This window comes from Aulostomus chinensis, chromosome 20 (assembly GCF_037954235.1).
Source record: "Aulostomus chinensis isolate RoL2024-O1b breed Wild chromosome 20, RoL_Achi_v1.0, whole genome shotgun sequence".
NCBI lineage: Eukaryota > Metazoa > Chordata > Actinopteri > Syngnathiformes > Aulostomidae > Aulostomus > Aulostomus chinensis.
In genome coordinates this window covers 11,987,385-12,004,282 of record NC_141339.1, presented here as the reverse complement: position 1 = coordinate 12,004,282, position 16,898 = coordinate 11,987,385, and positions in this window count along the sequence as shown.

Genomic DNA, 16,898 nt, shown 5'->3' with positions numbered 1-16,898 from the left:
AGAGGGCCGCCGTGTCACAAGCTCCATGTGGATCTTCCATTTCCCCCCCTCAAAACTCTGAACCAAGCGGCGTCAGGAACAGGGGGATAGATGGTGTATTATATGTGTGTCAGTTTAACATACACAGGTCAGATGGGGCCCACATAGAGTCTTGCTGCGTGTGCATTATTAACATGTGTGTGGGTGTTTATGTAGCTCAGCACCCAACATGGAGCTGACATTAATAAGGGGAAGTGATGGGAACTTGCTTACATCATTTTGGATGACATGCAGATGTGACTGAATGGAAGGTCTTAGCCGTCTTCCTTTGGCAAGATGAGTTGATCAGCTTGGTATTTAAATATTACAAATTGGGGAAAAAATAACAATTAAATCACTCGGTTTATTTGATGTGGAGTCATTTTATAACACAAACTACACTCCACAAACTGTGGCCGAAGTTAAAATGACAAGTGACATGAGAATGTATTTTTCAAACACTGGAGGTAACTAACAGCAGCTCACGACCTCCTAACACCACATTACATCAGCATTGTTTCCATGGCGCTAGAACTTATGTGAGCAGATGTCCTCACTATGGAAACAATATTAAGGTAATGTTAATTTTCTTCCGTCAAGGTAGAGGTTTAACAACGTTGCACCACGGGGTAAATATTTTGTAGTTTAGAAAACTTCATTGGATCCATCGTCCTGAATCAAAAATTCCATCCATCCATCTCACCGCTTATCCTGTTGAGGGTCGTGGGGGGGCTCTCTTTATCCCAGCAGCCTTCGGGTGAGAGGCGGGGTTCACCCTGGACAGGTCACCAGTCCATCACAGGACCAACACACAGAGACAGACAACCATTCACACTCACAGTCACACCTACAGTCAATTTAGAGTGTCAATCAGCCTCGTCCCCTCTTGATGTCTTTGGACTGTGGGAGGAAGCTGGAGTACCAGAGAGAACCCACATAGGAACAGGGAGAACATGCAGACTCCACACAGAAAGATCCCGTGCTGGAGCCGGGACTCAAACCCCAAACCTTCTTGCTGTGAGGCCACAGTGCTGACCACTGCTCCATCATGCCCAAAATAAAAATTCATCACTGGAAAATAAAATTTGTGGATATATTGACACAGTTACAGTCTGATTATGTTTAGGCACAAATAAAAACACCAAGGTTATAATAGGGAAACACTGATTACTGTAGGTTCATGTAAGGTCAAATTTAGCGCAAGAAATAAAACTTGAACACCAGTATCCTGCAGGAAAGTCCAATGTGTGGTACCTCAACCTGCCCACTGATGCAAGCTTTCAGTAACCATGGTGTAATTACTACTGGCCACAGTGACATTGTTGGAACAGGGACTTTTGCGACACAAAAAATAATCCTAATTGATTGGTGTCAAGTTTGTGGAATCAGGACCCAAATGCAGGGTTTATTGAGAAAATAAATAAACAGAAGCTAAACTGGCAAACTACAAACAGGAACCCCAAAAAGCACTGGGAGGTGAACGGGCTTGATAGCAAACAGGTAGGGTCGCGCGGGTAACTGAACGTAAATACAGGCCTTGTCCACCCAGACATGAAAATAATCTAATTTAAAAAAAAAAAAAATTTTTAATCATCATCTCAAGAAATGTGTCCTCACAAAACCATTGAAAACACTGTAGTATATAAGCCAGGACTGTTAGTGGCGCTGTAATGCTGGACCAGAAATACACCAAAAACATAGGGCAAGATAAGGAGCATGCGCATAAAACTCATGTAACGTGAACAAGCATACTGTAATCCACCATTGCTGTTGTTGGCGGGGTTAGCGCATGCGGGTTATGGGAGGGTGGGGCTTTGGGGTCATCATCTCAGGACAGATGCGTATGGGTTATAAACACGGAAATGCAAGGATGGCCTTCAGATTACTCTGGCACTTGGTTTCAAAAATTATTATATTCAGACTCCCAAAACACTGGTTTCATTTGGATGAAACATCCATATGATGAAAAAAACTTTTGCAGATACTCCGAAACTCGTCTCTGCGTTGACGGCCCCGCAGATTCGACTGAAGATGCAACAAGAAACAGGTGGGAGAACATGAGGACAGGAGGAGACAAGAGTTCGAGATGCTGGGAACAGGGCTGAGACTGACGAGGACAGATTACCTGATGAGACACAGGTGAAAGACTCAAAAAGGTGTGAAACAAACAAAGACAGGAGGTAGCACACAAGGGACGTACAAAGGAGAAATAATGCAAAACCACAGCAAAAGAGTAATAATGTCCGACATGAGTCCATAACCTGAAGTACCACAACTAAAGGTCTCAACGGGACCTTGATAGAATGGCATCGTTTTCGCGATGGTTGTATGTGATGTGTTAAAAACTACATGGCTCTACAAAGGAATGTGGCGTTGTAAGAATAAATTGCGGTCGCTTCACGCATCTGTGCGATCGCCCTGGTGTACCAGTCAAGCTTGACTGGTGCCAAAGCAGCATCCCCTGCGCAGTACCCGTGGTACACCCTGACGTGCATCTCCTAATTAAACTACTTCAGAACCAATCAGCTCTGTCTGATGACATAGTCTCAGGGACAAATGGCCAGTATTTTGGGGTTCAGGCGTAGCCGAGGGATATACAGTCCAAGACGTCATTGTTCCGTACAGTGCTCATTGTTTCCAATGTATGTTGCAATTAAAGACATTTGTATGGAGTTTAAAGATGACAAATACGAGTGGATTGTGTCAAAAGTAGCCAGTTTACCATCACTTTAACATTTTAAAACCACCACAACGACTTTTTAAAATCGTCAGACGACTACTACTACTACTACTACTACTACGACTACTACTACGACGGCGATATTTCCGACCTTGCATTCCAGTCAATGTGTTCTGTCTCCTCTGTGCGCCACACAGACTGTCTACCTGACCGCATCCAAGGCCGGCTCTGGCGTGATCGGTCAAAGTTACTCAAACAGGAACCAGAAGCTTCTTTGTCTTGACATTTTCTCTCTTGCCTGCTAATGCTGTATTCATACGCAGAATCTCTTCGTCGAGATTACGTCAACGAAGACCATAACTGCCGTAACCGCTCCTGCATCTCCATATCTTCTCCTCCACTGGTCTGAGCTTTTTTTCATAATTACTTCAGTAAATGCAACTGTTGTTCATCTACAAACTGGATGCATTTCAGCTGCCATGCTGGACGGATATGAAGGAACTCAAGACAGCAACATGGAGGCCCTGGCGTTCGCTACTGCTTTAGCGGCGTAACTGTCACTCCATTTTTTGGTAGATACAGTCAGTAAAGCTGACTAAAACTCCCCCTTGTCTGAAAATCAGTCTGATATTTCTATTGATAAAATGGCTATTTTTTTTTCCCAAGACAGTAAATGATCTTGTCAGGAAACTGCCAGAAATGTCAAGCTCATAATTCAGGCAAATTCCTTTTTTTATTGGTAAAGATCATTCTTGTTTTGGCATGGCCCCGCTTGTTTTCTCTCTCTCTCTCTCTCTCTCTCTCTCTCTCTCTCTCTTTGCTGCCATCATTAGCTGACAGCAAGAAAATTTAGTTTGACAATTATGAGGCTCATGCACAATTTGGTGCAGCAGAGTGGGAACAGCCCTCGCTTCCTCCCAGTAAGCCTCTGAACATGGTAGATATCACCAATGGTCCATCTGAAAGCTGTCAACTGCCTCGCTGGCCGAGTTCTTCCTGTTTCCTTGGAAGTGGCCCAGTAGTAAAGTGGCCCAGTGGCTTTTAGGTCAAGAAGAGAGGTGAACAGAATTATGAGAGGAAGCATGCATGTGGCAGTGTCTGCTTTTCTCAGTCATGTGTGTTTAAGTAGTAACTTGACGGAGTAAATGTATTCCAATGTGCTTTCCTTTTTTTTTTTTTTTCCATCTTAACTCAAGTTGTCTTCCTGATGGCAGATGCATTGGAGCTCACCCTTGCGTGTAGTTGGTGAGTGTGTGTGAGTCCTTGTGCTTTTCCTTATGTTGTTTTTTCCCCCCTTTTTTTTTTTTCTTTCTCCCAGCTTAAACAGTGTGTTAACCACCAGATCCCATCGCTATCAATCTTAATGGAGGTGGGTCAGTGTAAACGCACACATGTGTAGGCTCTTTCTGCGAGCCACAGTTGAAGAATAATTCCCCCTCCCAAAAAATAGAGAGGGAAAATATTCTGGCCCCATTAACAGAATAGGTGCTCAGAGAACACCCCAGCCGGCCAGAGTGATCGCTACTTCCTCAGCTTTTCCACTTCATTGATGGTTATGGGAGTTAAAACAACGAGCTTAATGGAGACTCCGGGCTCTCGGGGGACTAATCATAGCCACGTGACTTCCTCCGGGGCTTCCATGAAAATAACTCCATTACAATGGCCTGTGATATTAATATCGGCTTTGGGAAAGTCAGAGCTGGGATCCGCTGGGAGGCCTGAGTATGAGCAAACAAAGAGGAATGCACGGCATTTGAGGGAGGGAAGTAGAAAAGGAGAAACACAGCAAAAGACAGAGTGAAGGAAATATATAGCCATTTGTGATGAGTGATAGCATATTGCACAGTCAATCACTGTTACTTTTTCTACTGCTATTTTTTTAGCTGCTTCTCATGGGCCATTTGTGTAGACAGATAATCACTTCTGTACAACTGTATTTCTTGCTACTTGGCACTAACTATGCCATATATCTAAATATTCAAATGTTGGCAATTAGCTACTGTCATAAAGTACGTGGATCCCACCTTACTGGGACCACTAGAATACATGCTGATAATTAGACATTCCTAACAATAAGTCTTCATTGGTTTACTTTTGGTCTGTTCAAACTAATATACTTCACCCACCATTAGTGGCATTTAACCTTTTTATTTTTATTTTTTTCCAACAGTTGTCAAAGGGACTATTTCTTTGGGCGGATGTAGTTCAATTTAGAACTGTCTCCAGCAAAATGGGTTGATAATCCAGAGTGACATTAATTCATGAAGGGATGTCATTTATCGGTGTTAAAAAGGACTAACTAAAGACAATTAACAGAGCCTGAGCTGCAAAGTACAAATTAAAAATTTTTTTTTTTTTACTGTACTTCAAGTTTCTGTACTTGAGTATTAAGTTATTTTTATATGAAATTTTACACGCATCCCTTTTTTCAGTATCGATATTTGTACTTTCTATTCTGTGCTTATTTTAGAAAAAGGTCAATTACTTTATTTCGAATGCTTTCAAAGCTTATTTTTACTTACTGTTGTGCGGCTTACCAACATTTTGACCAAAGGACAATAACACATGGAAAAGACAATCCTTTGGTGTCCCCTTTGCTGCGTGTCAACACAAATGTCACTTGGACTGTAGACGAGGTGCGTTTTCATCTTGTCATAAAATATTTAGTTCTGTTGCTGACATACTGATTAGCACGTAGGAGCGACTCGTATAGTTTTGTTATTTTTATTATATTATATTATATTATATAGAGATATCCTTCAAATTGCTACTTCATACTTTGAGGAGATATCCAAGTTTGCCTGTATATTTTAAATTTTTCCTGTATTTGAGTTAAAAAAAACTTCTATTTGTCCTCAAGTCTGTGTTTGTATGAGTACCTGTACTTCTACCGAAGAGACGAATGTGTTTGCGACTGCTGAGATAGATATCTCAATACCTGCTAAGAAAATAATGTTTTATTTTCATTCAGTGAATAAGCTTGTCTGGATGAAAAGATAAAAGCCGTCATGTCATTTCTCTTACTTGTCTTTGCTTTTCCCTAAATCACATTTAAAGCAGGGATGTGTAATAGTTTGAGAAGATTGTAGCAGCAGCCTCAGAGTGACAGGCCGCGTTTCAAAGACATTTCCGACCGTCCCAGCGGATGATTTTCTTTCGTCCAGGTCTAATATTTTACCATCATCTCCTCCTCTCAGTAAACCTGCCATGCTGTCATTCTGCTGTCTGTGCCGGCAGTAACTCATCCCCAGCTGCATTCAGACAACAATTAAATCTCAATGATCTCAGCGAGGACAAGTGACCCACCTCAGAGTTCAGTACCCGCTGAGGACTCCCAGAACTCCTTCACCTCCTCCCCATTCAAAGGGACATGTGTGTGTTAGCTCTTCCAACCAAAGGGACATCTTACAGAGCAGCTGACCTCTCTTAATAGCCATCACTCGTAAAGAAAAACTCAGGTTCACTGGATTATAAGACTTTTTCCTCCCAGCTCCCTGGCTGTTGTGGGAGATTTATTGAATGAAATAACACTGGCTTCACTTTTTACCCTCGCTTTTATGAATATATGTATATTGTTTTAACAGCACTTTTAAATTCCTCCTACACTCCTGCTAGGGTCACGGCTCGGCCTTGGCTTCTTTGAGGACATGATAAAAGATTTCAATCATTATTTTAATCTACTTGTCCTGGACAGACTTTCTCTGTTAAGAGGTGCAGGGATAAATACTGAGGGGTGAGGTAAGTGTCACCGTAACAAACGATGTGAATTCAGTGGTGGTATAAATAGGCTTATCCTGCAGAAGATCCAAAATAAAAAAAATTGGTTGGTCAGAATAGCTTCAAAAAAAAAAACAACAACAACAAAAAAAAGCCCAGGGCCAAATTTAGAATTTCAATCATTGTTTTTTTTCTAACAAAACATTTAAGTAAATCTTCCTTCATTTATTTCATTTCAGTTTCCTCTTCATTCAAGAACATATCTGGCACTCCAGGAGCCTAGTTTTTGGTGTGAAATTTGAGCCTAAATTGTTTAATAGTAACATCGTGACGCTTGAGAAGTCCAGAATCAGTAATTACATTAGGAAACAATTAGCTTTCGCCTAAAACAGCGCAGGATCTGCTGAAAAAGCCGTAGTAAGAGGTTTCAAACTTTTGTCAATAAATTTAAAATGTTAAAATAAAGTTCGGAACACATGTGCAAGAAGATTTAGGGAATATCCAGCAGCGTACCTACACTGTGAGTAGTGATATGGCTTTCACATCTTTCAAATGAAATATTAGATGTCAGTAGCCAAGCCAAAGAAAAGGTCCTCCTCCAGGGTCCAAATAATTATAAGAGTGCCATAACAGATCAAACATTATTTCCTTGACCTTGTCTCCAGTTTGAGGAACAGCTCAGACGTTTTGGCTGAAAGCTCCAGCAGCAACAATCTCTCTGGCTGGAGGAGCTCTCTCCACACAGACCTGACGAGATTCCTTCACCATTGAGTTAAGTAAATGACCTTCTGCCAGCCAGGAGCAACACTTCTGCGACTGTTTTAATTTTGTGGTATAGAATTTGCTCAGGGATTAGTTTAGAGCGTAAATCAGATGTTTGGCAAAGTGAGAGGAGCGCAGGCCAAAAAAAATCCTTGCATGCTGTGTGCTGAGTGTTCACCTGAGAGAACGACTTCTGCCGCGGACTTAAATGTGTCAAATGTCTCTCAACAAACTTGCTTCATAGTTTTTTAGGAATCAGATATGTAGGACGTTGCATTTTTAGTTTGTTTTTCCATGAAGGGGAGTTTTGTTTTTTCCAACTACATTGATGCACCACAGGCTGCACATGATTTACAGAGTCGAAAGAAGCTAAAAAGTTGATGAAATCAAGCCTTATGACATTTGGGTGTATTTTAGAGATACGGTGCAACACGTCGCATTAAAAGTGCAACTGAATTTTCTAGTTTGAAAACTGAAAAGAAGACACAACCCTGCGACACTTCACGCGCTCAAGCCGCTGCCTCGCTTTCAGTTTAATGCGATTCAGTACACAGATCTATTTTTAAAAAAGCACATCAGTTTTGTTTTGGTTTTTTTGCCCTGATAGCATATATCTTTACACAGCAAAAATGTGGCCAACATTTTGGTTCAAAGCCATGATAATGAAGGTAATATGACAAAATGTATGAAGGTCAAATCATAACCACTTATACGTTTCACCATACCTTCAAAATTGTACTCTTGGGTCAGATTTGGCCCATTTTTCTCTTCCCAGCTTAGGCCACATTTCACATTGCATTTGGCTTGCATCCACGCCAAAGGACCCTTTCTATCAGTGTGCTAATGGAGGGTTTGCATGTGAGTTAACAGTAAGCAGAAGTCAATGTGGTTACACCCACTGCGGGGCAGCTCGAGGAACGAGACCGAAGCATGGAAATCACAAAAGACCAATCTAAAATGGCAAAGACCTCTTGTACTATAAGAGAATCTTTAAATGTGTTGAAATAAAGTCACTATTGTGTTTCTTAAAACTGAACATCCATGTAACCTGAAGGAGGGGCTGATGCGGAGTCCTACAGGGGGTTGGGTACCTGAGGGATAACCCACAAAAATGTTTTGGTAGGGTAAAAAAAACACACAAAAAACAAAACAGCTTATAAAAGTTCGAGGGTGTGGGAACAAGTAAAAAAGAACAAACTCTTTTTTTTATTGATAACTAACAAATTAAAATGATTTTCATTGTTTTTTAACATTTAAATCAGTGCACATCAAACTTAATCAGGCTTTAAAAAAAAAACAAGAAAACGGCAAATGCCAAATTGTGGGCAAGTCTTGATAACCGCAAGCTAGGCACACACTCGCTGAGACAAAACATCACCAGGAACACAGGACATGTGTCTGATTATCACAGGTCAGGACGCAGGGCTTAAATTAACAGGTCCGGCTTTGACCTGCCCATAATTGTGGGTAACCAGTCAGTTCCTGAGTTTTGGGGGTGCAGGCGGGTTTATAAAGCTGGACCCCTGCCAGGCGCATGCTAGTTGGCTGCTAGCTGGCTTTCAATATTAGCTGATGCTCCACTTCAAGTCATGACAGCCTGAGTGGTGATGTCCGTGTTCAGGTACAGCAACATCTTATTTCCCAGCTCTGTTTTTTTCTGTCACTTTGGTATTTGTGGTTTTCCAACCCAACTCACAGGGACTGTGGTGACGTAACGCCTGAGGTATCTCCCTCTGCAGCCACTAATGACTTTTTCAAAATGGGAGATATGTTACCCAAGAAAAGTAAAAACTCTCTGATGCACAACATCAGCGCAGCTCCACTTTGACGCTGTGCATATTTTACCTTGTAATCTATTCCATGTGGCTGACAGAAGTCGATTAGAAATATTAGACATGAGCAGAGGCTGCTGGGAGCTCAGCCATAGGTCTTATTCTTTTTGTTGTTGTTGAGCCTCAGGCCTTCCTGTCAGGTGTGACCTCATCAGCTCCACTTGATGTAATGATTTAATTTCAGGAAATACAGTCAGTTAAAAAGGCAAAACTCATAATTGTTGAACCTTCTCTTCTCACAAAGTCTGTAGTGTGGGAATAGAAAATTACACTATCGTCCCATAATTCACACTGGTGATCCCCATTTGGTTTAAACAAGCTGCTGAATTTTCCCATTTGGTCCAAAGGCAATCACACTTTCTGCCTGCCGCTTAACCTAAAGGCCTCTGAGACTACAGAGAGAGGGATAAAACTTAACATGGTCAAATGCTTACAGCTGGATGAAACAGCCCAGACTGTTGAGGATACTGTATGTAGACCGGACCTATAACCTCCCGTCCGCTTGAGGATTCACTGCTGCAACGCCAAACTAATTGTACCAGCAAATGATGGTCTTATACAGCCTAACAGCTGGAGGCAATTTTGGAAGCAGCTCAACAGGACACGCTGTACATTTCAAAAGTGAGGAAAGCACAATAAGGAACATGATTTCCACTGAAGCGTGCAATACAATTGCTTCCCTGGGTTCTTCAAAATATGTCTTCGCCATCTTCTTCAGAGTTTGGGGGATTTTCTTTGGCATATTGCACCATTTCTTGATGCATTACCGCCACAAACTTTTTTTGGGGGGTGTTGTAGCAAGGAAGCTGCAACAGAGTGTGACATGCAACTGGATGCCAATTGCCTACGGCCAATGTCCTGGTTGTCGCTGTACACTACCTTCCTCTGTTACGTTTGTAAAAGCCAGACACTTCTTTTTACCAGAAAGAGAGGAATTTCACCAAAAAGATGGAGTGTGTGGGAGGATTTCAGGAATCCCTTCTGTTGCTTTTAATTAGTAAAAAGCAGAATGCTACTTCCTGTGTAGGGGACTTCTACTGGTGTTAAACTTGGGATGGCAAACATCTTTCTAGTACATTACCACCACCTGGATATCTTCCGTAATTCCGCCGCAGTGCGATGTCAGTCTGCTTTTTCATGTTGAGTTTGGCTCCGGTTTTTTTTTTTTCAGATGTGGCGTTGCAGCTCAGTTTATTTGGCTCAACTTGTCTCGCCTCAGCAGCGCTCCGGCAGCTGCACTTTCCCTCCTCAGATGAAGCCTTTTTCGCAGCAGCACCAGATTTTGTCTCCCTTTAGCTTTTTTAGATAATATGCTTCATGTTGCCAGTTGTGGTAGCTTGGTTGGCAAGTACCAGCTACATGGCAGGGGGAGTCAATTCGGCAGGATGCCCCGGGGCAGTTTGTACACGACGTTAAACCTGCCTGGTCTCATGTTGTGTCTGTAATCTGTTAAGAGGAGGAAAATAGGTTTGAAGGAGAGGACCATCAAATCAACGCCACTACCCTCTCAAATGGAAGGGATGATTTGCACCCTCAACCGTGTACACACTGAACTTACGTCTTCCATGCACGTTCAACTGTATTATCACATTTGCCCGAGAGGATTTTCCTCAAAAAAAATCAAGACGGGGCGAAGATGGCAGTCATGGGTTTCCTGTGTCAAGTACAGTTGAGTTCAACATGCAAAACTTTCTGTCCTCCTTTACCAGTGGTGTGTAGCATCATAGAAACTCAAACCGTGAGTCGTTATGAAGCTGTTTAGTGTCACAATGTTCTTTTTGGCATATGGCTTCCACAACTCCATCATCACTTCAGCCACCTGTCAGCTGAGCACCATCATCAGCATCTGAACCTGGCTCACATATAAGCCCCACGCTCACTTGGGATATGACAGATGCATGCTTTAATGTTGATGCTAAAACATCGTTGTCCCACTTCACCGGTCGACGCTAATAGTTGGAAGCGGAGAAGATTCTGAGAACTCAGGAGTGAACAGATGAGTTCACTCCATGCAATCCCTTTTTCTTGAATCAGTGCTTCTTTGCATCACTTTTTAGAGTGGAGGTTTAATTGTCAGGAAGATTTATTTCCTCATAAATTACACAGTTTTTGTGGTCCAGCTCGTATGTAATCAACACGTGGATTATGAGTGTGTGGCTGGCGTTGCTGCTCTAGTTCTCTTCATCTTTTAGCGGCAGAGTTAAGAGAAAAAAATTGGAATTTTAAAAAAAAAAAGTTTTAAATCAAGTTTTGTCAAAATTCAAGTCAAAATACTGATATTTAGCTAACACGCAATTCTGAAAACTACATCAAAATGTTGTGAATGATGATGACATTTTAAGATTAACAAAAAAAAACTTCAACTATACACTGACATGATACCTAATCTAGTTGATGCACTCCAAGCATGTCGGTGGCCCTCAGGTCTGTCAACCACCGCAATGGACAAGATGAGCTGAGCTCTTTCTCAAAACGGTATTTCAGCCTAATATGACTATTTTTTAACCCAAAAATAACCCTCCTCTTCTCGCGTTCCCCCTTATGGCTGCTTATCTTCCGTACAAACATGATTGAGAATTTTTTAATTATCTTGCTAGCTTGCAACGTACATTTAGAAAGTCCCCAAAATGTTCAAAATCACCATGCTTATTTTTTTTTTTTTTTAATTTTTTAAAAGATCAAATTTGAGCAAGCATATTTTATGGAGCATTATTAAGCCCATGTCCTTTTTTTTTCTCAAAAAAACAAAAACAAAAAACAATTCAATTAACCTAAGCCCTATAAACACAAACATATAAAGTTGCGTTAAAATGTGTGAATAATCCGTCCAGCTGATCCCTACTAAAAGCTTTGTAGAGTATATGTGCACTGTGGTGTTTCTATTGGATTTGGTACAGTTCTAGTCAAGGTACAAATGAATTCAGTGGTATTTCTGTGGATAAGATCATTGCTATCACGGTGTCATCCAAAATCGAATCCAGAAAAGAAAATATACACAGGGAAAGATGAGCATTTTTCCTTTTTTTTTCAGCACAAATGTCTCAGACATGGTAACAGCAGCAGTGTCCCTGCGCAAACATTCTCCTGATAGTCTGAGATCAAAAGTACAGACCTGAGAGTTGCTGAACTATTCTTGATTAATTCTGGGTTGGTTTTCGGGTTGTTGTTGTTTGTTTTTTTTGTTGTTGTTTTTTTTGGGGGGGGGTGTGGTTGCAAATATCAATGACTATATTTCCTTACCTGTTGTTCTACACACAAGCATCCCCCCCCCTCCACAAACCTTGACACACACATCACGCACACGGGAAACGTCCAAACGTCACAGAATGAATAATGTAACCCTGTTTGGGTGACCTTCACTTCCAGCACCCCGAGAGCTCAAGAATTTAGGGAGGAATTCTGTAAAAAATGTCAAAATTCTGAATTTCATCTCTGAATTATAATATAAATGTGTATTTTTCTATTTCCCTAATAAAATTTCATGTGGCCCTAGTCTTCTTTTGTAATAACAAGCTCATGTTGAGATTTATTGTCTTTCAGAGTTAAACTCTCTTCGACTGAGAATAAACACAATAACATTAAGCAAAAAAAAAGTTCTTTCTCGTCAAAATGTGAACGAGGAATTCATCTTATTGAGTGACTCACACGTTGCTTTTCCAAAATAAGCACCGATCCCTCAGCACTCGATTGAGAATCTGCACAAAACACATGACATTTCCCAGTAATTACAGCAAAGAGAGCTCAAGGCTTGATTGATGCTCCATATGAAACTAAATGATGGAAGTTTTGCCAAGGTTTGGGGAATATCCTCTCCTTCTTCTGCGAATTGATTTTCCTCTCTGACCCTACAGAGTCGCCACTAGGTATCATGAGGAAGCTTCTGCAGGGAGCCATAACTACCGCCAAAGGCCATTAAATCCTCGATGTGATGGCTTGAAGATTCGGCAGGAGGATTCGAATGGGATGAAGAGAAGAAAATTGCACATCCTTAAGAAAACAAAAAGCATTTCCTTCCCTGTGTCAGGATGAAAAGGGGAGAAGAAAAAAAAATGAAATACATACTAATTCATCATCTGCTTTTACTGCTCCTCCATGGTCCATAACTCATTCTGACCATGATTCCCTTTTCCCCTTCATACTGTTGGATTCACAATCCACTACGCCATGTTTTAATGACCTTATTATAGGCAAATCTACACTGTCCAATAAAAGATTTACACTTTGAACTTTGATCCATATTATGACTAACATGTTTTATAACATCTCTGTATAATGCAGTCATGGAATCCTGGCAAAAGGAACTCCGAAGTTGTTGAAACTTAGAAAAATGAGGACATCGCTTACAGCCCAGAGGATGACGTGACTTAACCTCTTCAGAATAATGACTGATCATCTTAAATGTTCTCTTCGTCCTACATTCACCCCAAATTCTGAAGTTGTATCGAAGTTTTAATAGCAGTTTAATATAGCTGACAGATATGAGATATGGCTTCATGCTGTAACCTGCCTCCAGGCAACATTTAAGCGCTCCTGCCATATGGCAACTCAATTTTGGAAACGCTGCTTCAGTGGATTCCTGAAAGTTGTCTGGTACTGTCATTGCTCATCCTACAGACAGGAGAGTGTATCTTCCTCATCGTCTACTCCTTATGGACAGTGTGGTATATATATTGACTGAACAGACAGGCGGACAGCAGATAGATTATTAAATGGAGAGATACATTCATGCATTCATACATAATATTAAAGCCTTTATATTGTAAAAGCTCAGTTAAAGGTTGAAACATAAATCAAAATCTGAAACAATGGTAGCATTTACAACCACTTTCGTGGAGATGAACTTCACTGGCAGTGTCCTCTGGAAACTGGAGCCATAAATTTTATTACTATTAAATGTTTCTAAAGGGAGTTGACAAATAGTTGAATGGAGTTGATTTTCCCCTCTTGCTCTTGGCACGGTTGCGCAGAGGAAAATTCCCTGTCTTGGAAAGGGAAAAAAAATCTACTCACATTCATGCTGCCAATCCATTCATCCTGATGCTGTTTGAGTGTAATTTAAGCCTTTTTAAAACGCCTGTTGAAAAACAATGTGCTTAAGAGCAGTTGCGAACATTTTATGAGCACAATAAAATTGTCACTGCATATGGATTAGATGGACGTTGATATATGGGTTTGACGTTTTTCATGTGCACGGGTGTTTATGGCTGAGTGTTAATATGTCGGCCGCTGAAGGAGTAACTGCAGTCTGAAATTACGCGGATTTATCCCTGGTTGCTATTAATCATAATATTGGATTTAAAAAACATCAATAACCCTACACATATGCAAATATTATCCTTAAAATCCTTATACAGGTCTTTAAAATTAACTCTTGAGATCTTTGTGTGAGACCAGCTGCTCATTCAATGCATCCTCAACATCTATGGATGATTAACCGGAGAGGATGTAGACTTTCTGCCCGGACCGTGGCGTAATCTATGTAGTCATCTAGTACCTATTTATGACCCTTTACAAGGATTTTCTCTAATTTAATAAAGGACGCTTCTGTTGGTTCTTTAACCACACCCAAACAAAAAGACCCAGAGTCTGTGTTTGAAAACTCCAAAAACCTCAAGATTGAATTGCGTCCACGTCAGCTTGACCTCAGCAGGCAATTATTATTCAAAGCAGTATTTGTTTGGCCATAATGGGAAGCAAAACCGCGTTATGTGCCCTGATACGCAACGAACGGTTTCTGGTTATGAGTGAAAGCAGAAGGTAACAGGGTGAGCGCCCAGCTGGGGCAGTCGGAACCTTATCAGTAATCTTTCACCCAGAAGTCTGGGTTCGAATCCAACCTGGCCCCTTCCTCGTCACCCACTGTCTCACCACCAACAGGATCAAAAGTTAATATTGCCGAGATGCAAACAATATTGTCTTGAAACCTAAAAATATCCTTTTATCATTTACTGCACTGAAAAGTCAAATCATCCAAAGATATTTTATAATTTCACTTTTTCAAATATCAGCGCAAAAAAAAACAACATTAAAGTAATTTTTCCCCATGAAAGAGCTCAGCTGGCGACTGAGTTGTGAGTTAGCAAACAGACTTGGCCTTAGCTGGTATGCTACAGGCACAGGCTCTCCTCAGAGGAGCAGTTTTGCTTGTACAAGCTAGCTTTCCCTCGTAAGGGGGCTTTGATCCCCAAAGGCAACACTATTAGCCAATTACTCCATTTAATGTCCAAGTATACATGACAAAGGAGTACTGGGGGCAGGGAAGAGGGGAAAAAAATGGGAGGAGAAAGATTTAATTGCATTCCGCACTTGAAGAAAATGAGTCGAAATGTTGCGACTTAAGTGTTCAGTGACAGTAGGATAATCCAATGACCAAGTCAGCGCTCTTGTCTGCTACAGTTAGCAATGGCCGAGTGGTTCTGCTGTAGCACTTTGATTCGAGACACCTGAATACGTGGCCTATTAGCCCCTTTTGATAAACTTAATCTACTGTGCGCTACCTGTTAACTTTTAAAAGGAAGCAAGCTATGACAAGTCAATCTCTCTTTTTTTACTTTTCATTTATTAAGACATCTGAGCATCACTTCTTAGCTGAGCATAATGACCGGAAGGAAGATTGCAGTACAGGAAAATGTCTCATTTGTTGTATTTTGCTTCTTTTTAAAAGTTATCAAGTAGAGCAAGTAGGACATGAAATGTGTCTAAAAGTTTACTGTGAGTTTTGAACCGGGCCATGTAGCCGAGCTGGGCTCCCACCTCTCAGTCTTTGGAACTACAGAGGAAAGTTGCTGAGTTGGTGTTTCATAGCTAGTTTTTTTTTTTTTTTTTTTTTTACTGTTGAACTTATTAGATCTTCACCTTATTCTCAACATTTTACTTTTTCCTCAAAGTGCATAATAGAAAAATAAATCCTCCACTTCTCTTTTTTTCATCCCTGGCCTCAATACGTCATCTTAATACATGAATGGGGAAAAAATTGATTTATTAAGAGCGGTATGGGACTGGTAGGTGGTGGTAGGCCCCCTAGAAGGTGCAGTCAGACTTTCTCTCAGTTCACTTTATTTCCATCATATACTGAATTTATAATTCAAAGTCTATGAAAGAAAAAAGGCAGCTCCTTCTGCCGAGACAGCATAGTGTTTGTCTTTGTCCAGAAATGCCTCTCTTTTTTTGCAGTAGATTCATCTGCTATGATGATACCTCCACCGTGACAGCTCGCTGTTTAACTCGGTGGTTACACCTCACTGAGGTTGTTATGGAAACCACGCAGAAGGCCTCGCCAATCACGGACTGCTTGAAGCTTACAGGCTACATGCCAGAGTAATCTGATTCCAAACGGCGTCATCTCTGGGTTAGTCCTAATTCAAGAAAACCAACTCAGTACAATATCAGTCGTACTAGCATGTTTACATGTATTTTAAAAGTCCAGTGTTAGTTGGACTAACACAGTGAATCCATTTTTTTCATCAGGCTTCTAGCTTGCTAACATACAGCTAACATGGCCTGAAACGGGGGTTTCTTCTGATGGACAAGCTTGCGCTTTGAATGGCAGCTCATGCTGTTGAAGTAATACATGTTAATATGCTGCCACCTATTGGTGCGGAGGGTGAAATATGATCACTGCGCCTTTAATTCAATCAGTGTGAAAGAAAAGACCTTTAAAGACGTTATTAGTTTTTAATTGAAATAAAGTTGAAAGTAGTTATGAAGAATATTGCCATTACCTTTTTAAACTGCATGTGCTGTCATAACCTATTTCCCTAGTAGACAAAGCAGCACAGTAAATCTCACACTGTTACAGTTCCTCACAATTCTACAAATCCCTGTTATTTTGACAAGTGGCAATAAACCTTAAGATTTTATGCTAAACGCGACAGTTTTTGATGCCAAAA